Raw genomic sequence first — 18,165 nt, 5'->3', positions numbered from 1 at the left:
TTCCTTCATATGTCTATATACTCACGAAATTTAGTCCATACCCCAAACCCATTCCCAGTTAACATTTCTTCCTACTTTCTCTCAAAAGCAAATCTTCCTTTTCTCTCCAAGTTCTTCATTAGAAGATCATATTTCCTTTCAAGCAAAACTCTTAAGGATTTTTGGTAAGTATTCATATATAATCTAAGTGGTTATGCAAACATCTTCATGTTAGTTCATCTTATTCACACATTATTATGTGTAACACCCGATTCCTAGTACGCAGTCAATTCAAGCATTTCTTCTGTTTTTCTCTGGGACTCGACGAGTTGGAGGACCAACTCGTCGAGTAGAGTCGAGATCCGCGGACCGTTTAAGCGACCTACTCGACGAGTCGGAATACTGACTCGGCGAGTAGGTGCTGTTTGAGTGAAACCCTAAATCTGAGGGTTTGCACCCTATTTAAACACCTTATCTCAGCCTCCATCGCCCTTATCACTCCCAGAAAGCTGTGTAGAGAAACCCTAGCCGTTTTTGTGTGTTTTAAGGCCATTTTGGTGCTTTTTGGTGGGTTGTGAAGCTTGAGAAGAGGAAAGGAGCTTGTGAGACCAAGGGGAAACAAGAAGATCCATAGTTTGGAGCTCATTTTCAGCTTATTGGAGGTATGAAGCTGAACCTTTGTCTATAGATCTTGATTTTTGGGCCTTTTCCTTCATCTTTCTAAGCCCTAGAAAGGTGATATTTGGGATTTAGTATCGGAAGTCAGTGTATGCTTTAGATCCAGGTCTCTTGGGGGGTTTTATGGCAGAAAGGTGCCCATTTTGTTGCCATGAACACCCCATGCACCATGGAGGCCATCTTTTATGGCTTTTTGGGCCAAAGACCCCTTGCATGTGTACCAAGTTTGGAACTTTACGTATGAAATGGACATTAGGGGGCCAGATCTATGGTTTTAAGGTGTTAAGGCCCATTGAAATCGACTATATAGTATTGCTCAAGGATGGACTCGACGAGTTGTTCTTGGGACTCGGCGAGTCGCGGTGTTATGAGCACCAAATCTTTTCTGTGGATGGACCAGTTGTTAGGGAGGAAAGCCCCGTAGATGTTTAGACGCTAAAACAGACCTGGGAATCATGAGACTCGACGAGTGTATGAACAGGCTCGGCGAGTCCAAGGAAATCTTCCAATCTTTGAAGATGAACTCGACGAGTTGTTCATACAACTCGGCGAGTCGTAGACCAGACACATTCTTATGAGGGAGATGAACTCGCCGAGTTCAAGGAGGAACTCTACGAGTCGGATGAAGATGGTCCCAATGTTTTGAACGAAGGAGAACCCGTCGAGTTCTTGCTAGACTCGACGAGTGGAGTCGGGGTTGGATCGGGTTAGTGGAGTATGGACTCGACGAGTTGGTAGACCAACTCGGCAAGTCAGGTCAACGGGGTGTTGACTTTGACCAATGTTGACCTTGCTTGGTTTTAGTATTGACCCTGGTTAGGGTTGTTTGTTCTGTTTGATGAGTTGAGGGTTGTCGTGTAGGGATTGACGGGTCGAGAAGAGCCGACCTTCACACCGGGGACAGTTCAGACACTACACGACATCGAGGTGAGTTACCTTCCAGTAGGAGTGGGTCTAAGGCACCAAGGCCGGCCCACTAGTGATTGTTAGTTGGGATGATTATCTTTGTGATAATTGTCTGGTCTGTTATTGTGGATATGTCAGTATGCTAGATTGCTTGGTATGGAAGTATGCTAGTTGCTTTGTTATGTGAGATAGTATCAGTAGGAGGGAACTAGTCCCCGATTCGGTCGTTAGGACCAATGGGTAGGTCGGACACCCCAGATACGTCTGACATCATGATTGTGATATGGTATTATGTGTTAGCATTAGGGGTGAAATAGTCCCCGTGTTCGGTTGAGATAGACCGGATGGTAGGTCAGCACCCCAGAATGGCTTGACATGGGTAGGACGGGCGCCTCAGAATTGCCCGACAGTATGTATGCTATGTGGTTGTTTGGTATGTGGTATGATGGGGGAACTCACTAATCTTTGTGCTTACAGTTTCAGTTTTGGTTTCAGGTACCTCTTCGTCTAAGGGGAAGGAGCAGGCGGTGTAGCAGCGTGTCACACACACCTATGATTTCCGCTTAGAGTTTTCTGGGATTGTACTCTGATATTTGATACTTTAGATGTTTTGGTTTGAGACTTGATATTATGGTTCTATGTTTTGACATGACTTGATAAACTATTTTATAAATCACTTAATTAAAATGAAATTTTTGGCCTCGAATTTTGGGATGTTACATTATGTTTTTAAACTATTAAAATACAACTAGCTTCACGTATTCTAAACTCGAAGATCACCGTTTTTATCTCATTATCTAACCGCGACTACGCATAAGGTGAGTTCATACCCCTACACTTTTCAACGATTTTTCTATATTTTAGGGGGGGGGGGGGGAATACAAGTATAACACAAGGAAAATTGTGTTAAAATACAAACCATTATTTATGTTTTCTTACATTTTATGTATCTTTTTACGTAAAAATATCAAATATACGAAACGACATTACTACCAAATTTATAAACGTTTATATGCAAAGTTGTCAAAATACAAAGCCGTCATTTTATCGCTACATACATTTTAAACTATAATAGGTATAGTCTAGAAATCATTGGCGTTATTTTACCCTTTCGGGATTTAGAAATAATTATATAAAAGTATAATTATTTTCATACTATACAAACACTATGAAAGGGTAATATTTACATTATACAACAAAAAGGAGTTTTCATTTCATTTGACATAAACATGTTAATGAATAAATTTGTGAGACATTCGGCTTCACGGTACCTCTAAAGTACCGCATTAAAGTCTTGTAATTGTAACCAAAATCTCTTGTAGGGAGAGCGTGATAGTTGTGTATAGATCTATACAGGATTGACAATCCCACAGCTAAATTGTTAGCTATAGTTAGACCGGTAGGTATGGGGTGACAAATGTCATAACATTTCCGAAGCCTGAAGAACGTCGTTTGTAACAACCCGATATTTCAACTCAATGTAATAATTTAGGTTAACCATTGTAACTAGTTTTAAAGCAATAAAGAGAAATTATTTGAATATTATATACATTTAAAAGATGTAATAAAAATTATCGTCAAAAATAAAATGTTAAATAAACTTGATTGGGATGAATAAGGTGGTAGAAATCGTAAAAAGGATTCCGAAAATATAAAGAACACCGAAATCCGGATAATAACAAAGAAGTTATGACCTATCAAATATCTGTGACAAAACCGGCAAAACGCTGTGTAGCGTAAAAACTGAATTTACAATAAAATGCTTTTTAGCCTTAGGTATCTAAATGAAAGTCGTAGAATACGTTAAACCGTGAACATAAATAAAAAGAACGTACAAATCTGACTTCATATGAAGAAGTTATGATATTTCTAAGATTCAACATAGCAGTACACAGCCCGAAATTCGAAATAAAGATCGAGCTTTGGCCGACACTACATAAAGGAGAATCGAAGGTCTTGTCAATAGTAGTAGAACGGTAAAAAACAGACGAAAACGGACGTCGAATAAAAAAGTTATGAATTTTTAACGGACTATTCCAGTCCCGGCCTGTCAAAAATATAAATTTAAAAATAAATTCAAAATTAGCTAACTAAGTCTAAAAGAAAGTTGTAGAACATGTTCTCACCTACGCGTGGATATAAAGAACGTCAAAAACAGAGCTCGTATGCGAAAAATACGAATTTTTGAAGTTTGGAAAATAGAAGTACGCCCCGCTTACAAGAGTACGCCCAGCGTACTCGGAAGCTAGGCCTCGGATTGACCATGTCGCCTCTTTCTTCGCATGCAAAACGTGTCTCGCTCAATCGACACGTCCGAAGCCAGGAAGCCACTTCGCCCCGCATACGAAAAGATTACGCCCATCGTAATCGGACTAGCCTTGACGCGTATCTCGTAGCCTCGCCACGCCCGAAGTTCGGATAAGACTCAAATTAGTACGCCTCGCATACGGGAAGTACGCCCAACGTACTGAGGTTTTCATTTGTACGCCCAGCGTACAAGAATATTACGCCCAACGTAATACTGGACCTCAGCCTCCTACAAATAGGATGCGAGGCCTCCGGGTTTGGTTTAACATTTTCAAAACCTCTCTCCTCTTTAACACCCTTTCAAGCCACTTTTAACCCCCCCCCCCCCCCCCCCCCGAAGCGTAGAATACAACCCTAACACCCGAAGAAAGCCAGGAGTCCCGAGCCCTCAAGAAAACAAGCTTTTCCAATCAAAACTCTGCCGAATGAAGGCCGATTTTTCATCAAAAACTCTCAGTTTCGTCAAGAGAAATCCCTCCTAGAAACGAAACGCTGCCTGAAACACCACTCATCATGTGAGTTCATACCCCTGCGTTTTTACTATTTTTCATTTTTTAGGGGGGAATACAAGTCTAACACAAGAATATTATGTTTACAAATAAATAATTTTTAAAAAATTTTTAAAATGACTTTAATGTTTTATAAATTCTTTTTAACTTATATTTTACCAAAATCATATATATATATATATATATATATATATATATATATATATATATATATATATATATAAGATTTAAAGGGCTTTGGACTAATAATTCGCTTTATTTCCCTTTTCCTTGTTTGGATGTGAGCTCAGAGTAGAATTATTTGTCCGAATGTCGTTTCAATTTTAATTATATATATATATATATATATATATATATATATATATATATATATATATATATATATATATATATATATATATATATATATATATATATATATATGAATATAAAAGTTAATTCAATCAGATTAATATTCCCTTTGTAACATATCGAGCAAAGGGAATACTTTCAGGAATATTACATATCAAACAGAAAACATATGTAAATTATAACAGGTATAATTTATGGAACTCTTAAACTATTATCACGAACTAGTTATACAAAGTTTAACAGATTACTCTTGTACAAATACTTTAAATTCAAGAATACTAGAGAAAGATCATACAATCAGTTTATCATTTGTTAAAAACGACTTTTAATCATTTGTTATATATGTAATCCTCAATATGCTTTTTGTGAGACAATGTTTAGTTGCTTATTCATTTAGGCAATACAGTTAAAGTCCTAATATTATAACCTGAATCTCCGGATAGAGAGCGAAACAAATGTGTATAGATCTATACTGGATTGACAATCCTGCACTCAGACTGTTAGCTACAGCCGGGAAGGCATGCCTATGAGTGACAAATGTCGTTAATAGTTTTGACGCCTACAAAGCGTCATAGCAGACAATTAGTCATAGTATGGTTATAATAACTCACCAAAAAGATATGAACAAATACGATTAGTGTATAACTAATTAAAACAAAGGTTGAGAATACAAAGTACTGGTTTACTATAATACAATTTATAGTATTACATTACAAATTACAAATTACAGCTGGTGGAGTCCGGCGTACTCACTTTTACAGGGTTTTCAAAAAGTACAATTACAAAACTTGGAAAAACGTAAACAATATAGAAAACATTCTTTTTATAGTTTTATTGAATTAAAGCTATGTTAAACTACATTATAGTTTTATTGAATTAAAACTATGTTATACTACTTTATGGTTTTACTGAAACTAAGTTACACCATTTTATAATACTCACACATAACGGTTTTATGGGATTAAAAATACTTTTCAGTTACATCAGAAAATATAGGATTTTCTGGAACAATGAACATACTCTGTCTTTCAAGGATCAGTTAGAAAACTTTTAAACATAAATACTTATGCACTCACTCAACTTAAATGTTGATACTCTCTTTTTCAAAATACTTGTATTCTCAGGGAACCAAATAACAGGTACCTTGCAAAGCTTTTGAAGACGGAGCAGTATAGAGTTGCGTCTTTTGTTTTGTTATATCTATTTTGGTGTCAATATACAATAATTGAACACACATGTAAAGTTATTATTCTTTAATACAATGGTTGTTGTACTTTGATTACTATGATGCATGTGTTGTGATACTTAAACATGAAGTCATCAACCCCCGACGTTTCCGCCACTCCGGTTTGGGGGTGTGATAGATTGGTATCAGAGCATTGTTTATAGTGAACTCAGTATATCAATTCATAAAAGATATACAAACTATAAATACAATGGGGCCGAAGTGCTCTGACTACAAGTATACTTTTAAAATATAAGTATTTTATAATAAGTATACTAACACTGATACATATAGGAACAGTATCACAGTTATAACTACATTAAAGTATTTGGATGTTGGACACTACAGTTAAACCTAAATAGTTATGTAATCATATCTGAAATAAATATAGCCTGATCAACTATATTTATTTGAGATACGACCAACATGTGTTTGGGAGTGATGGTAGTGTCGTGACAAGTCTAAAACTTACCGATAAACCATACAGAAAACCTTTAACATACAAATTCAAAATATTATAGGAATATTTCATAATAATACATTCCTTCTGTTTATCTTACTTTTAAATTCTCGTACAGATATTATGGCATGATATTCTCTGCATGGAGATCCCTACTTCCCTAATCAAGGGAATAATGGATGGATAGTAGAAGATCCGGATGAGGATCCAGAAGAGGAGGAGGAACCAATGGAGGAAGAAGAGGAAGAAGAAGAAGAAGAAGAAGAAGAAGAAGAAGAAGAAGAAGAAGAAGAAGAAGAAGAAGATTCTGATAGCATAGACACAAAATCCGAAGTATACAACCCCCCACCAGCCGTCAAACACCCCGTAATAGGACAAGATTTTCAAGGACCAACACCAGCATGGGCCGCATACTTGCGCCACTGGAGTCAACAACAAGGCCAACGCCCTCCTTACATGATGGAAAAAGGCTTTTATAACCTCTCCAGATGAGGTTTATCCGCCATGGCTCTCCCTGTCATAGTACACCGCATTGCTCGCCAAACTGATCAGGCACATATTTCAATAAACCGAATCCTTGAAGTAAATGCAACTGCCCAGATTAATAGTGCTGATATTCGTCGTCTAGATGAAGTTCATGACCAAAACCGAACTCACACCGAAGTACTATAAGGAAAAGTGGATGCTGCCCAAGACGAACTAAGATCACTAAGGGAGCATCAGATTGCCCTGGAAAGGCGTTTAATGGAAACAGAACATCAGGGAGCAGAGTCCAGTGTTCGGCGTAGTACTCACAACAAGTAGTATTTACACTACTTCCAAATTTTGATATAAACTATGACTTCGAATATATATGTTAATACTAATCTTATCTATGTATAACCCAACCCTGTTATTAGACTTCTATACTAATCAGGGAAATGTAATGATGTCAAGTTTTCTTTAAACTTTGATGTACTTTAGACCAGTAACAAGGTCAGACTTTCCAGTAACATTATATATGAATATATATCAAAGTAATTGACTAGCATTTTACTTCATTGGTTATCACATCGAAATTCATAAGTTTATCTTTTTATATATAAACTATTACTAGACATGGCTTGGTTTATACACATTTTAATGCATGTTTGTGATGTTTATTTTATGATTATTATATGTTATGTTTGATGTATGAAAATGATTTTTACAAGCTAAAAAACATTCTATCATAAAATAATATCACATGGAGTTTGAATAAAAAATATTTAAAAGGTAACATAAGATGTTAATAAATGACTATTTATAAAAATAATTTTACGGGTTACCAGTTAAAAATTAATTTTTTGTTCAAAACAGTTTTATTGTAAAATTTATAAATTGTTAGCATTAAAATATTTAAAATGGTTTAAAAGGTGTTTAAACATTATACAAACTGCATGTCTTTATAATAAATAAGATTTTTTTATTAAAAAGACTAAAATCGGTTTATAGTGTTATTGTAACACCCGATTCCTGGTACGTATTTAAATTCAAGAAATGTTGCAATTTACTATGGGACTCGACGAGTTGGAGGCCCAACTCGTCGAGTAGACTCGAATTTTGATCGGGGGTTTAAGTGACCTACTCGACGAGTCGGGAGACCGACTCGACGAGTAGGAGCTGTCTGGACAAAACCCTAATATTTAGGGTTTGCACCATATTTAAACAACTTAACTCGTCCCAATCCAGCCTCCATCATCCCTCTCACTTCCAGAAGACCCTAACTCGAAACCCTAACCATTTATTGAGTGTTCTAGAGCTTGTGGTGCCCTTTTTGTGTGTATTTGAAGTTGGAGAAGAAAAAGGAAGCTTGGGAGTTCAAGTAGAAGCAAGGAGATCCATAAGTTTTACTTCATTCTCAACTCATTCGGATTTTGTGGGTCTGCTTAGAGTTGCACTTCGGATCTGGGGTTATTGGGGGTCTTTATGGCATAAAGGTGCCAACTTTGTTGCCATAAACACCCCATGCATCTTGTAGACCTCCTTTTATGGCTTTTTGAGACAAAGGCCCCATGCATGTACATCAAGTTTGAAGCTTTACGTATAAAATGGAGCCTAGGAGGCCATATCTATGGTTTTGACGCGTTAAGACCCATTATAATCGACTGTATAGTTTTGGACAAAGATAGTTTTGGACAAAGAGGGACTCGGCGAGTCACTTGGGTGACTCGGCGAGTCGGGATGCTTTTTCCCCCAAAACGTCTTCTGGAAGTGGTTTTGATTGAGGAGAAGGAACACTCAGTCTGCTAGGGGTTTGTATTGGACCTGGAAATCATAGGACTCGGCGAGTGTATGAACAGACTCGGCGAGTCCAAGGCAATCTCCCAAACCATGAAGACGGACTCGACGAGTTGTTTATAGAACGCGGCGAGTCATAGACTGGACACATTCATATGATGAAGATGAACTTGACGAGTTCAAGGATGAGCTCAACGAGTCGGTTGAAGATGGTTCTGATGCTATGGTTAAAGGTGAACTCGTCGAGTTCTTGCTAGAATCGACGAGTAGAGTCGGGGGTTGTATCATTTTGAAAGAATAGGGACTCGACGAGTTGGTGGACCAACTCGGCGAGTCAAGTCAACTGGATGTTAACTTTGACCAGGGTTTGACCTTGACTTTGACTTGGATTTAGGTTGACCCATGTAAGGGTTATGAGTATGCATTAGTAATCGGAAAAGGTCGTTGTGTAGGGATTGAGGAGTAGAGACGAGTCGATTCCCGTGCCAAGGACTGTGGGGACACTACACGACATCGAGGTGAGTTACCTTCCAGTAGCGGTGGGTCTAAGGCCACAATGCCGACCCACCAGTAGGAGTGTATGTTAGACAATTGTCTTTGTGATAATTGTCTGTGTTTACTGCTACTTGATATGTTTATGTATTAGCTAGATATGATGTTATGTGATCATAGATAGTTCCCAAGCTATCGGCTGATAGGGCCGAAGGGGTAGTTTAGTATCCAGTTACACTAGACAGATTATGATGATGTGATAATATGTGGTAGACCGGTTGAGAGGACAGAAGGGGTAGGCCAGCACCTAGATATGCTGGGCAAGGTCACCAGTCGAGAGGACCGAAGGGGTAGGCTAGCACCCAGATATGCTAGGCAAGGTCACCGGTCGAGAGGACCGAAGGGGTAGGTCGGGCACCCAGATATGCCTGACAGTATGTATGTCATGTGTTTGTATGGTATGTGGTATGATGGGGGAACTCACTAACCTTCGTGCTTACAGTGTTCAGTTTTGTTTGAGGTACCTCTTCAGCGAAGGAGAATGAGCCGGCACGGTAGCGACACATCACACGCACATCAGGATTTTGCACTTTGAGATCTATGGGATTGTACTCAGATTTTATTATTATCCGATGATATGTTTTCAAGGCACGACATAATGGTTTTATGAATTAATATAATATTAGCAATGTTTTGACAAATGATTTTCATGTTACTTAATTAAAAATGAAATTTTTGGCCTTGAATTTTGGGATGTTACAAGTTGGTATCAGAGCCTTAGTTTGAGGGATTCAGATACACCCTCGGGTGTGTCTGAACTCAAACTGAGGACTGGGTACGAAATTTTTCAAAAGGAAAATCATATTTTTATGAAAAAGAAGTTTGAAAAAGAGAAAAGAACTTTGAAAAAGAACAAGATGTGTGATGTGCGCGACCGGCCGAGCTCAAGCAAGTTTTCCCCAAGATACCCATACATGTTATGTTATGATATGATATGATTATGAGAACTGCATGCTAGATTAGGGCTAGAGGATCTTGGAAGATGCCCGATATGCCTGCTATATGTGGTTATTGAGCTAGTACTAATTAGTCAGTTATATGATAGCTTGGATAGAGTATGTCGGATTGGGTTACTCAATGCCCGAATGTTGTTGCTTCGTGCTTCAGGAGTTATAGTTATCTTTAGCTAACTAGTAAACGAATACGTTAAGTTACATATTGCGAGGACGAAATAATTTCAGAAGGTTAGGTCTGGCCCTACTGCGCAGCTCTTGTTTGAGTCCAACCGTTGTGGGGTAGGACCTTTCTGGGTTTTGAGTATTCTAACACTCCTAAGTATACAAACAACCCTAAATACCTTGGATCTATGTTTTCTCTATTATACATGCAAATATGAATATCCAATGTATTATACTAACTAGCATACAAAACCTTTGATTCATATGAAATATAACAAGTTAGAATACATACCTCTTTGCTGTAGAATGACTTCATGAAGCTTGAGTGCCTAGTGCCCCAAGTGTGACACCTCAAATGGTTCACACAACACCAAATACATTTGGAATAACTTGAGAGAACATACACACTTCATGAAAATCGGGTAGCCCTTATTATCACTCTAGTGGCCGATTTTGTCAACAATAAGATGCTTATATAGTTAGTGACAATTAGGGTAAACCCTAATTGTCATGGCTTTCCGTTTCCTTGGATCCATGGGTTCAAACATACCATGGAGCATCCATGGAGCATCTTATGGGTTTTAGCCCAACTTGACAATCCATGGAGCATTAGCCCACTATACAAGTATGGGTGATTTACACAATCAACCCATATATTTAATTAGTCTTCTTTTGATCACTTAATTAATTCTAGATTAATTCTTGATCAATACTAATTAAATAATCTTATTAATATATTACAACTTATAATATATTAACAAATCTTAAGTGTTATTTCTCTCATTATAGTCTATCCAAATGCATGATGCCATGCAACCCAAATGGACCATGACGGGTCGGGTCAAGTCTTACCAATTATAGTTATGGACTTAGACATTAATCCAACAGTCTCCCACTTGGATAAGTCTAAAACTATTATTGCGTATGACTTCAAGAACCGACTGGCAATCGTAGCTCTCAAAAGCTTCCATCGAACTCTGACCTTGCCGATGATCTCTGACCTTTGTGAATGACTTGTCTATTAGATAAGTGATCATATATTCCTCCATTATGGACTGAGACATGGATTGTAATTCATTCTCTCTGTCCATTTGTTGTTTCCCGATTTCCGATTTATGACGATTGACTGATTGAACAAATCAAATCAGTCCTGGCTTGGCCAAGCACTCACATGTGTCATCACTAAATCATCGAGGGGCCCACAGATATCGCTTTTAACCCGAAGGTAAAAGGAATGGATAAAATTCGACTCATATGGCTTGTTCTACTACTTGTTGAATCATACACAAAGACACGTTTTATAACATCGAGTTACCAATGCGTTTTTGTGCAATCAATGTATAACCAACTCATAGTAACAACTCATATCTCTAGGTTTGAAGAATATAAGATATTATCGTCTCATGATCACTCGTGACAAAATCCATGAAGTGATTCAAATGAGCGTGGGTTGAATCCAATACTCAGAACTTATGAGCACTCATGAGTGTTGTAGCACCACTTTGTCCAACATCTTAGACCTCTACAAGCCAACCCATGACAGTCTTGATTCATATCTACTTCCAACATATGACCGACTGTGGATAGTTTGAATAACTTAGTCATTCAGGAAGAATGACCTAGTTTATTCTGGAAGTCAAAACATGCAAAGTGAAACACAAGAATAATTGAATCTAATATGGTATCAAAACCTATGAATATAAATAAGACACTTTTATTTATCACCATACTGATTACTCATTATTCATTGTTTCGGTTTCATCAACTTTATACTTGAATTAAAAACACTAGTTGTCCCATGCTCCAAGCAAGTACACTATGTTTTTCAAAACAATAGCTTTGCCATACACCAAGTATGCACTCTATGTTTTTCTATAATCCTTACTTTGTGAAATAAACCAATTGAACATAATTTCAATGATTCACACTCCCAAATCCTTATCGAAAAATGTGAGAATTTCAAATTCCTATCATTTATCGAAATCTGTTTAGATTTTAAACTTATATGCACTGACCCTCCTGTAATGAATATGTACAAAGTCACAAAGACTTGTAAACAGTCATTATAAGTTATTCCAATGGAGATCAACTCCATGGAAACTAAGTCTCATATTCAAAGTACATTGCTTTGGACATGCTTCTTGCATTAAGTTTTCTAATCTTACACAGATAACTTCCACCTATGGAGACAACTCCATATTCTCATTTTGACTATCACTTCTGAACAAGAGATGCCTCTTTTCAGAATATGTCAATATGGTCCTTCCAAAATTAGCACTATACTTCCAACTGTTCCTGAACAATCAATCTTTGGTAAACCTTAGATTGTCCTCGACAATTGCTTAATCATTTTAGTCATATCCAATTCTAGACCTTTTCCCTTCTTAATGCCTCTGACCATTTGGAAAAATTTAGAAAGGACAAATATTATAGCACATGCAATCGATCCTGTACCCAAAGCAAATGGGACACGATTCATGATGTCTCACATAAAGACATGATACTAGACCAGTCTTTTGCTACAATATTTTTATTTGCCATGTTTCCAAAATTTGACTACGAAGAGGGATGCCGTAATCATAATCGAATTTTGAGAACACAATATATATAGAGTTTTTCCTTATGTTGAACCAATTCAACATGAGATTCATATATATATATATATATATATATATATATATATATATATATTCTTGACTAAAGATGATTAAAATCTCAATCTAAGCTTAAAATCTCACTCTAAGCCTTTTAGAATTGACATGAAGTATAATTTCCTCTCCCTTAATTATAGCAAAATAACTTTTTCAACCCCTGCAACCTCACGAATTGAAACTTTTGTTTTCTATAATTAACATTGCTAACTTGCAGCACTAACAATAATTATCATGCTCCCACTAACATGATGATTATTAGCATAACACTTATGCTCCCACTAGCTTTGACACGTAGTCAGAAATCAGCTGGACTTCTAGAAGTCAATACTTTACTGACCTTCTTACCAAAGTTCAGATTTCTGAGATGAGATTTCCTTGATAAGACTTTATCAAAATCATACACCTTTCCTTAGATAGCATGCATGTGTGTCTAAACAATTTGAGAACTATGAAAAGGGATGTCGTAATCATAGTCTCAATTGTTCAGACATTTTGCCATCTGCTTCAAAACTACTTGGTGGAAGTGTTTCCTCACCATCATTTTCATGAATCGGAGAGAAACCTTATGACCCTTAGATTTTATGGTGTATGTGTTCTTATCCATGTGAATCGTCAAAACCATAGTTACAAGACAAGGATAATGACAAATCCAAACACATATGGACTGAACTCAATCTTAATTTCTTACCACCTGGCAGCTCAAGAGCCTGCCATTTCTTCGAAGTTGTTATGCAACTAACTGAGAACTCTAAGAACTCATATGCAAAGCCAACTTTAACTGGAATGGGCATAGAAATATGTCAACACGATAGGTTATAAACCTCACGTCGTGTGCTAGTGTCAAACTTACAAGTTTTTATTCTTGATTAGATCTTTGACATCCTTTCAGGATCTTTAAGACTCCCACTGTCCTCTTGACATATAAGACTCACTTGTCAAATATTCAAGAGATAGTGCGGATTCTTTATCAAGACAAACACTTCACACAATTGGCCTTAGTTGGTCTTTGTTTTATCCAAAACATCACAACTTACCAATTTCAAATGTACAAGAGTATGATACTTTTACTCTTACATTTGACAAGTGTTTTAAACCTTTCTTTAAGATATGTCACTCATATTACAATCTTTGAGTATGACTCTAAGAATTGTTTTGGAACGAGGTATGACTCATCTTCTTGATTTAACCATTTCAACAATTCATGACTCCTCTTCTTAGCCATAAAAATGCACTAAGATGTCCTTAGAAGACCAATTGTGATATGGTTCTTTAATCATTAAGATGATCACAAAACATGATACTAAAGTACTCTCCCATCTTTTCAGATTTGAGAAACTTTTATGTTTCTGCCTAATTTGATTCTTCTCATTCGACACTATTCCAATGTTTCAAAATTATACTTGTAAGTATAACCACATTTACTAAACTTTAGTAAATCATGACGAATAGTCTTATTGATATTTTGTGGTGGACTGGATCAGTGCACAAGAATGTGTACTCGATCCCTTAGTCCTTCACTTGACTCAAATATACATGTGAAGAAGGAATTAGTCTTAATTTTCCAAAGCTGCAAGTTCTCATTCATCATACTATACAACTTGCATGATTCTAGGTTTCGGTCCAATTGAGAACTTGGGTGATGAGAAACTTTCCTTATTTGGTAAATTTAGACACTACCACAAATGAAAGAATCAATTTCATATTCCGATGTTGCTATCAATGGAATAATATAAACAACAATTTTCCACAAATGCCACTGTAAGGATATATATAAAAATAAATAAAACAAAATTTTCTTTTATTTAAAACTTGCGGAAAAACTTATCCTTACAATGCAAATGCATATGAAAACTATGTTGTTATCTATTCCTAAGCAATCTATCACAACTCTTAAGCAGTAGCTCAAAAATTCTAATCACCGAACCATGCGATCGAAATCTATCTTCGCGATCAGAATCATCATATACTTCCTTTAAGTTTCTTCACATTTCTTTGATTCTTAAAACATCAACATGTGACCCAGTCACATCATGTAACAAGAATATCATAATAGAAACTTAACAGAGTTAGATAGTGGATTTACCTGAAGTAGAGTCAAACTTCTTGACTTGATCAACCTTATGATCTTTCAGGTAAATAGGCAGCTTCGCAATCAATGCCCCTTCCTTTGGCAAGAGAAACATATGGACTCTTTGGGAATGGTGTACTGGACTATCACAGACTTGCCTTTCTCTTTACCATTTGGTAAACCGAGTTGACTATGGCCAATCCCTTTCCATTGGGAAGCGAAAGCTTTTCTGGATATCCAATGTTACAATTTTCAAAGTCCATTGGGAAGTTGATCTCCTAATCGAATTTGCTTTACTAAAGCTCCAAATCATTGCTGATTCAGCAGTACCAAGCAAATAGATAAGATCATTAAGGGTCATGTCATATTCTATTTCATAGTAGTCCCAAATGTAACTTACTATGTGACTTAGAAAGTGATTGAACATCCAACTTTCTTAAGACTTTGACACCCAACTCTCCCGGCTTGTCAATATGTGACTTCATATCCAAGATGTGACCACACATAGACTTTTCTTGCTAATAGGGCTTGAGTGACCTTAAACTTTTCAAGAACTTGTGGGTTAGGGAAAATAATTGGAGGAGGTGGACGAAGTGATGTTCTAAGAGATTTGGGAAGATCATAGATGTCTTAACTAGACATCTTTTGGGAGATATTCAAGATAGTTGATTTAAAGTCCTTAATATTACACCCAATATGAAATATTAAGGCTAGGACCCAACACAATACTTTTATAACTTGGAAGAGGGATGCCGTAATCCAAGCTATAAAATATTTGAAGGTAGGTGAATGACGATTCACTAATTTCCACCATGAAAACGAAATAATTTATTAGGTTTTACTTGGATTTGAAACTCCTAGATCTTTTGAGATTCATTGAACTGTTCAATGGCATGTTTCAATCTCGAGTGTGCCCTTCAGGTTTTATGACTGGGATGCCGAGGATCACAAAACAAGGTGTGAAGTAACCATGCAAATTACTTGGTACCCTTAATATTTACCCCTTAATTGATGTGCCGGTTAACCACACACGCTCCACTGATACTATGATAAATATTAAGTTACCCTTTGCCAACCTTGTTAAATCAAGCTAGTGTGCCGGTTAACCACACACGCTCCACTAACCGATTTAAGCAAAGTGCAAAGTGTAATTTCATGGATTAGCACCTTATTCACATTTTCCTAAGTAACTAAGATTGGGAATTAATAAAAGGTTTAGTTACTTAGTATTTATCATTAATACTTTTAATGAAGGGAAAATTATAGTCCTTGTCCTACCTGTTCGGCTAACGACCCTCCACCAGTCAAGGAAGCGGTGGGTGAGAGTGGACACCCATTAAGCTGCCATTTTATAGGCAACAACCTTATACCCCCCTTATAGACCGGCTTCGTGAATAAGGCCTACTAATGGTAAGACTGACTTGCTCTTATACATATATATATATATATATATATATATATATATATATATATATATATATATATATATTATTAACTTATATTATTATAAAGTATAAGGGTTGAATTTTAACTTTTAAAATTCTAAGGGCTTAACTTGGAATTAAAGTATTCATGAGAGAAACTTTACAAATTCCAAAACTTGAGGGCAAGTTTTGAAAATATTCAAAACCATTTAATTCCATAACTTATGTGTTTAAAGTAGTTTTAATTAAAACTCTTCAAGTTCCATAACTTGAGGACAAGTTATGGAAGACTTTAAACTATTAAAGAATGTAACTCTTCTTCTTTTGTAACTTATGGAACTAATTAAGGTTACACATTTTTATTATTTAATGAAGTGACTCTTGAACCTCCATAACTTGAGGACAAGTTATGGAGTCATAAAACCATTTAATGAGGACAAGACTCTTCATTTTGTAACCATTGCCAACTTTTATGAGTTTTAAGAAACTTTAATGTGACTTTTCATGTAACTTGAGGACAAGTTACACAAACACATTTTAGAATCCACTCTTAGATTACAATGGATCAAAGACACATCATCAATCAACCTTTTCTATTAATCTAAGTAACTCATATGAACAAGATAATTGGAATCAAACTTTTTCATGTAATTAGCATAACACTTAAACTAATACAAAACATGAATCTATTGACAATTATCTTTGAAATTGGATTAGCATGAACATTACAACATCAAAAACAAGTTTATAAGTTCAAAAATAGCTTAGGGTAATGTTCCTAGTCCATTTCTAGCCAAAAAACTCAAAGATATGTTGTCAGGGGGTCCAACTCGTCGAGTGCACGAACCAACTCGACGAGTTGGATGAGTTTTGCCTTGGACTCGACGAGTCCCTTTATGGACTCGGCGAGTCTGCTGTGCAGACAGCATAAAACTTCATTTTTTCAGCAATTTTAGCAAGTATAACAAGAAAACAAGCCTAGGCTCTGATACCACTATTGGGTTTTGAGCATTCTAACACTCCTAAGTGTATATGCAACCCTAAATACCTTGGATCTATGTTTTCTCTATTATACATGCAAATATGAATGTCCAAGGTATTATACTAACTAGCATATAAAACCTTTGATTCATATGAAATATAACAAGTTAGAATACATACCTCTTTGATGTAGAATGACTTCATGAAGCTTGAGTGCCTAGTGCCCCAAGTGTGACACCTCAAATGGTTCACACAACACCAAATACACTTGGAATAACTTGAGAGAACATACACACTTCATGAAAATCGGGTAGCCGTTATTATCACTCTAGTGGCCGATTTTGTCAACAATAAGATGCTTATATAGTTAGTGACAATTAGGGTAAACCCTAATTGTCATGGCTTTCCATTTCCTTGGATCCATGGGTTCAAACATACCATGGAACATCCATGGAGCATCTTATGGGTTTTAGCCCAACTTGACAATCCATAGAGCATTAGCCCACTATACAAGTATGGGTGATTTACACAATCAACCCATATATTTAATTAGTCTTCTTTTGATCACTTAATTAATTCTAGATTAATTCTTGATCAATACTAATTAAATAATCTTATTGATATATTATAACTTATAATATATTAACAAACCTTAAGTGTTATTTCTCTCATTATAGTCTATCCAAATGCATGA

The sequence above is a fragment of the Lactuca virosa genome, chromosome 9 (assembly GCF_052849685.1).
Source record: "Lactuca virosa cultivar CGN04683 chromosome 9, Lactuca_virosa_CGN04683_v6, whole genome shotgun sequence".
Classification (NCBI taxonomy): Eukaryota; Viridiplantae; Streptophyta; class Magnoliopsida; order Asterales; family Asteraceae; genus Lactuca; species Lactuca virosa.
The sequence above is the reverse complement of the archived record's forward strand: the minus strand, read 5'-3'. Positions refer to the sequence as shown.